Raw genomic sequence first — 6,144 nt, 5'->3', positions numbered from 1 at the left:
GAGCAAGGAGCTAATAATACACAGTTGGGTATCTGTGATATGGTGAGTAGAGTGCTCTAAGCGCTACTGATCTTGTTGCCTTCTCCCTTACTGAGTGCCCTTAGGCCATACCATCTCTGGTGTGTTATTAAGTTAATGTCTTATTCCAGCCCCTCTTCTCCACTCTGTTAGTTGACCTCTGCCTCCATTTTCACTGGCCATCTGCCAAAGGCCCTTTCTCAGCATCTTCCACACCCTGGGGGGATCAGATGCAGATTTGGCTGCCTAGCCCAGGCCAGGGATATCATGAACAAATTGGAGTTTGGTGTCACCTATGGCTTTTCCAATTATAAAGACTGTGCATTTTGCATTTATATTAAATAGGAAGTTATTCAAAGATGAAGGAGAAGAGCCAACATAAATTGCAAGGGACACAGTTACTGATTTCAGTTATTGACTCTGACAGGTGTGCCCATTCACAGAGGTCATTGACTGTGGGCACAGATAGCCAAGCTTGCTCTTGAGAGTATAAGGGGAAGGAAGAGGGAACTCCCTGTGAGATCTCACATTTTCTTTGTTCACTCATCCATTGATAGATACCTAGGTTGTTTCCATATCTTGGCAATAAACATAGGAGTGCATGAGAGACTCTTGAATGCTGAGAACAAACTGAGGACTCATGGGTGTGGGGGGGGGATGGGCATGGAGGAGGGCACTTGTGGGGATGAGCACTGGGTGTTATATGGAAACCAACTTGACAATAAACTATCTGTAAAAAAAAACAAAAACAAAAAAAACCCCAAAAAACAAATAAATAAATAAATAAATAATAAATAAACATAGGAGTGCAGATATCTCTAAGTTTACTGATTTTTCTTCCTTCAGAATTGCTCCCAGAAGTGAGATTGCTGGATCATCTGATAATTCTACTTTTATAATTTGGGGAACCTCCATGCTGTTTTTTATAATGCCTGTACCAGTTTATTTTCCCACCAATAGTGTACAAGAGTTCTTTTCTCTGCACAGCCTTGTTGACATTTATTATCTCTTATCTCTTTGATAATAGATATCCTAGTAGATATGAGGTGATATTTCATTGTGGTTTTGATTTGTATTTCTCTGATGATTAGGTGTTGAGCATCTTTTCATGTACCTGTTGGCCATTTGGATATCTTCCTCAGAAAAATATCTATTTAGATCCTCTGCCCATTTTTTAAATTGGATTATCTGTTTGTTGTTTGCCATTGAGTTATATGAATACCATATATATTTGGGGATACCTTATCAGATCTTAGTTTGCAAATATCTTCTCTCATTCTGTAAGTTACCTTTTAATTTTGTTGATTATTTCTTTTGTTTGCAGAAGGCTTTTAGTTTGATATAGTTCTACTTATCTATTTTTGCTTTTGCTTTTCTTGTCTTTGCTCTGTATGTCATATCCAAAAAACTGTTGTCAAGATCCATATTAAGGAGACTTTTCCTCTGTTTTCTTCTAGGACTTTAATGGTTTCAGATCTTGTGTTTAAATCTTCAATTCATTTTGTGTTAAATTTTGTGAGTGGTATAAAATAAGGGTCCAATTTTACTCTTGTGTATGTGAATATACAGTTTTCTCAAAACCATTTCTTGAAGACTATCCTTTCCCTAGTGAGTATTCTTGGCTTTTTTGTCACATGTTAGTTGGTTGTATGTGTGGGTTTATTTGTGGGCACTGGATTCTATTCAATTAGTTTATATGTCAATTTTTATGCCAGTATCATAGTATAGCTTTGTAATATAGTTTGAAATCAGGAAGTATAACGCCTTCAACTTAGCTTTTTACTGAGGATTTCTTTGGCTATTAAGTATCTTCTGTGCTTTCATATAGAATTTTCTAGATCTGTGAAAAAATGCCATTGGAATTTTGATAAGGATTACATTGAATCTATAGATGATTTTGGGTCACATGGAAATTTTAACAGTATTAATATTTCTGATCCATAAGTGCAGAATATCTTTCCATTTATTTGTGTCTTTTTCAATTTCTTTCATCAAAGTCATGTATTTTTCAGTGTAAAGACCTTTCACTTCCTTGGTTAAATTTATTCCTAAGTATTTTCTTTTTTATACTATTGTTGATAAAATTATTGTCTTGGGGTGCCTGGATGGCTCAGTTGGTTAAGCGTCTGATTTCGGCTCAGGTCATGATCTTGCAGTTCATGAGTTCAATCCCCGCATCGGGCTCTGTGTTGACAGCTAGCTCAGAGCCTGGGGCCTGTCTTCGGATTCTGTGTCTCCCTCTCTCTCTGACCCTCCCTTGCGCATGCTGTCTCTCTCTCTCTCTCAAAAATAAATAAAACATTTAAAAAATTTTAAATAAAATTGTTTTTATTTTATTATTTTTTCAGATAGTTCATTGCTAGTGTATAGAAACAGGACTGATTTTTGTATCTTGATTTGGTATCCTGCAACTTTACCCAATTTGTTGATTAGTTCTAATGATTGTTTGGTGAAATCTTTATAGATCTTAACTGAAAACATACAATTTTACTTCTTTCTTCTCAATTTGGATGATTTTTAATTTCTTTTCTTGCCTAACTGTTCTGGCTAGGACTTCCAGGACTGTGTTAAACTGGAGTAATGAGTGGGGCTTCCTTGTCTCACTCCTGATCTTGGGAGAATGTTTCCACTCTTAGGTAGGATATTAGATGGGAACTTGTCACATATGGCCTTTATTATGTTGTGGTATATTCCTTTTATATACCTTCTAATAATAATTTTTGAGAGTTTTTATCATGAAAGGATGTTGAATTTGTCAAATGCTTTTTCTTGACTTATTGGGATGATCATAGGAATTTTTATCTTTAAATATATTAACAAGGCATATTACATTTATTGGTTTTCATATGTTCAACTATCCTTGCATCTCAAGGATACATCCCATGGTGTATAATACTTTCAATGTGTTGTTGCATTCAATTTGCTGGTATTTTTTTGAAAAATTTTGTATATATATTCATCAAGGGTATTGGTCTGTAGTTTTCTTTTCTTGTAGTATTCTTATCTGGTTTTGTTATAGGGTAATGTTGCCTTATAAAATGAGTTTGAGAATGTTTTTTCCTCTTCAATTTTTTCAAGAGTTTGAGAAGGATAGACATTAATTTTAAATGTTTGGTACAATTCTCCAGTGAAATCCTGTCCTGGGCTTTCTGTGTTGTGAAGTTTTCGATTACGGATTCCATCTCTTTACTCACTGTTAGTTTAGATTTTCTATTTCTTCATGACTCAGATTTGGTAGGATGTATGTTTCTAAGAATTTGTCCATTTGCCATAGGTTATCTTCAAGGGGGTTTTTAAAAAGATGTCAGTTAGGGCATGTTTGTATATGGGGTATTATGGTCAAAGGTAGAGGGAGAATCTGATGATGTAGGAAAGCAGAGGTAAAAGGGAAAAGGACCCTTTGAAGGCACAGGAATACATCAACTTTATTAACAGGATAGAAGGCAAAGTTGAGTACAGATAAAGGAGGTTTGTGGATTTGGTGTTGGGAAGATAAAGGGATCTCCATCATGTGTTACAATATCGGGCCTCTTTTGGCACTGTTATACATTCTTACATCCCACCTTTTGTTGTAGTTCTGATACAGAAGTTTCATACTGGCTCTGACCAGCATTGCCTGGATGCAATCTGACAGCATGTCACCGAGCTATATCTCTTGTTTCTGCCCCAGGATTTCTCTAGCTCTGAGGTGATAGACATCCAGGAATATTCTTGACAATTATGCATATTAAGCTCAGAAGCTCTGAGAAGTTAATGCTTGCAGGGCCACACCTGGCCTATGGGGGATGGAAGGCAATGAGTAAATGTCTTCCTCTTTTAGCTTCTACATTGACAGTTCTGAGGAACATTTATAAGGTTCCTTATCCCCACAACAGACCCACTCAATAATGTCTCTTTGTACTCACTTTTCTTCCTTCCATGTTTCACTTCTCTCTCCCTTTTTTCCACTCCCTTGGGACCATATTCCCAAATCAAGTACCTGCATATGAATCTCTGTTTAGACTCTGCTTTTGGGAAAATTTAGGTTGACAATACCCTGCCTGACTATTCAGGCCCCTGCTCACTATTCTGTTTTTTCTTGTGCTAGTTCCCGAAAGCCCATCACCCTAGCCTTCTAACAGAGTCTATAATATGCTAACTTTATTCCCACTTCAAGGCCTTTGAATATATCTTAAATATGTACCCCAGCTCTTCCTGTGCCACCTCATCTGGCCTCAGCTCACATGCCACCATCATAGAGAAACCCTCACTGATCATTCAATGAGAGCAAACCATTCTCACCACAAGGCCTTATACATCTCATTTCCCTGTTTAATTTCCAAAAAGGAAATGCCCTCTTTCCTTCTTGTTTACTTTGTGCATTGTCTGGGTAATGGATTACTCATGGGAGGCCTGCCTCCCTGGACCTCACAGTGCTTAGATTCACTTTCTGGTTCCATAGAGGTGCAGATGCAACTTTGCTTTCTCATAAACTATCCTAGTTGCAGGTGCCAGGGAGTTTCAAATAGGTCTGGTATAAAGTGATCCATGCACTCAATCTCTGGTTCTAGAGGACAGCAGGAACTTGTGGGGATTATGGATAAGCCCTAAAATATAGGCCCTGTGCAAGCAGGGAGGGCCTCCACATAGCTCCTTGATATTGCCACCCTGGAAGGTGGCTAATACTATCTGACTTTATGATTTCTCAAGATAAACCAGATATCTGGTGTGTGTGTGTGTGTGTGTGTGTGTGTGTGAAACATTCAAATGTTTAAATATTGGCTAACAGTTCCATTTTTCAAAATATTCTGGACCAAAAAACCTAGAACCCATGCTCTGCTCCAGATGTGTCAGGTTTGGGCTGGATTTGTCCTGCCTTGCTTACCTGGATCATTCCACACTAACTCACAGTAAAGGAAATGAGAGTTGGGTGTTCCAAGCTGTGGACAGTAATCTGCCATCGTCAGAAACAGAGACCTATTAAGAGACCCACCTTATATTGGCAGAACTCAAGAGGGGAAGAGTTCCTGCTGGGATGCAGAAAGGAAGGAAAATTGGACTGATTAACTTTCTACTGTTTATAAATATATAAATCCAAGATGCCAAAGAAGTAGAATATGTGGACTTTAGATAAGCTACCATAAACCTGTCTTGGATAATTAACTGTTTTAAGAGCAAGCATGTTCAGCACTTAATATCTGAAAAGATGTAACATAGCAAGAATGAGCTATAACTAAGAGATGGAAAGCACAGCTGAGTTTTCCCAATTCATTGTGATGGGCTGTAGCTAATTAATTCACAATGCCACTGAATTGATACTACATTATTTGTGTTCATGCAAATTATCTCTTAACTCACATTTAAATTTTTTAAATAGTTTTTTAAATTTATTTTTGAAACAGAGAGAGACAGAGCATGAGCGGGAAAGGGGCAGAGAGAGAGGGAGACACAGAATCTGAAACAGGCTCCAGGCTCTGAGCTGCCTGCACAGAACCCAATGCGGGACTCAAACCCACGGACCGCGAGATCATGACCTGAGCCAAAGTGAGATGCTTAACCAACTAAGCCACCCAGGCGCCCTTTAACTCGTGTTTAAAGATGAACAAGTTGAGTAAGTTTAAATTTCAAAGAAGCAAACATTAATATAAGACAAACTAATAATGGGCACCGTTGGTTATAAATGCTGCTATAGATAAGATTATGATGTCAACATTTCCATTTGAAACTCTTATTTTCCACAATTTATAACTTGGTCATAAAAAGAAGTTACTGTGCTCTAAGTTGGTGTTATGGTATCAGCTGGGAAAGGATTACGTTTTCTTCTCCATTTTTAAAAAAGCTTTACTTAATAAGTTAGCAACTTAAGATTTCCCCATCAGGTGCCTGGGTGGCTCAGTCGGTTAAGCCTCCAACTTCGGCTCAGATCATGATCTCATGGTTCATGGGTTCAAGCCCTGCGTCGGGCTCTGTGCTGACAGCTTAGAGTCTGAAGCCTGCTTCAGATTCTGTGTCTCCCTCTCTCTCTGACCCTCCCCTGCTCACACTGTCTCTCTCTCACTCTCTCAGAAATAAATAAAACATTTAAAAATTAAAAAAAAAAAAAGATTTCCCCACTTATAGAAAATGGCTTTAGTGCCTGAGTGAACC

The sequence above is a fragment of the Crocuta crocuta genome, unplaced genomic scaffold (genome assembly GCF_008692635.1).
Source record: "Crocuta crocuta isolate KB4526 unplaced genomic scaffold, BGI_CrCroc_1.0 scaffold121, whole genome shotgun sequence".
NCBI classification, from domain to species: Eukaryota; Metazoa; Chordata; class Mammalia; order Carnivora; family Hyaenidae; genus Crocuta; species Crocuta crocuta.
Note: the sequence above shows the minus strand (reverse complement) of the source record.